Source organism: Microtus ochrogaster, linkage group LG8 (genome assembly GCF_000317375.1).
Source record: "Microtus ochrogaster isolate Prairie Vole_2 linkage group LG8, MicOch1.0, whole genome shotgun sequence".
In the NCBI taxonomy this organism is placed as follows: domain Eukaryota; kingdom Metazoa; phylum Chordata; class Mammalia; order Rodentia; family Cricetidae; genus Microtus; species Microtus ochrogaster.
In genome coordinates, this window is record NC_022033.1 from 12,592,705 (window position 1) to 12,593,828 (window position 1,124).

Consider the following 1,124-nt stretch of genomic DNA (forward strand, 5'->3'; position numbering starts at 1 on the left):
ATGCCTTTAATCCCAGCACTCGGGAGGCAGAGGCAGGCAGATCTCTGGGAGTTCGAGGCCAGCCTGGTCTACAAGAGCTAGTTCCAGGACAGGCACCAAAGCTACAGAGAAACCCTGTCTCGAAAAAACAAAAAAAAAAAAAAAATTTGTTTGTTTGTTTGGTTGGTTTGGTTTGGCTTTTCGAGACAGGGTTTCCCAGTAGCTATGGAATTAGTACAGGAACTTGCTTTGTAGACCAGGTTGGCCTTGAACTCACAAAGATCTGCCTGCTTCTTTCTGCATCCTGAATGCTAGGTTTAAAGGCATGTGCCACCACTGCCTGGCTTGCTTTCTTTCTCTTTTTTAATACATAAAATGTTTTTAATTAATAAATTTTTAAAAAGTTTTCAAGGAAGCATCTCTCTGCAGATCCCTGGTTATCCTGGAACTACCTCTGTGGAGCTGGCTGACCTTGAGCTCAGAGATCCTCTTTTCTCTCCTCTTTCCCCTGCCCTCTGTGGCTAGGGTTCAAGGTGTGAGTCAGCACACCTAGCTAAAAAATATTTCAAGGTCAACTCACTACTTACTGCATTCCTGGCCAGCCTGAGTTACCACGCCTCCAAAGAAAAGAGAGAGATTATGGAATAAATTCATGCAGGGCTATTTTCTCAGTTGATAGAAGGATTAGAAATCAATACAGGAGAGGACCTAGTAGCACAGGCCCACAATCACAGCTACAGGGAGGGACGAAGCAGAAGGATCACAGGCCTCCTGTCTTAAAATTTGGAGGGCGAGACTGTGGGCTGGGGGCTGGGGGCTGGGTTTGAGTGTGGTGGTGTGTTGTTACTTTTATTCCAGTATGATGTAAGCAGAAGCAGGAAGATCTCTGTGAGTTCCAGGCCAGCCTGGTCTACAGGACAGCCAGGGCAACCTAGTGAGACCCTGTCTCACAAAACAAAAGCACAACAAAGAAACAAAAGAGCAGTCCCTGGGTGAGATGACTGGGCTGGCAGAGGGGCTGTTTTCTTGTTCGCAGGCCTGACAGCTTTGAGGCTGGCCCCAAAATTCACAAAAAGCTGGGTGGAGAGAGCAGACCCCATGAAGTTGCCTTCTGACTTCCCCTCATGAACACACACACACACACA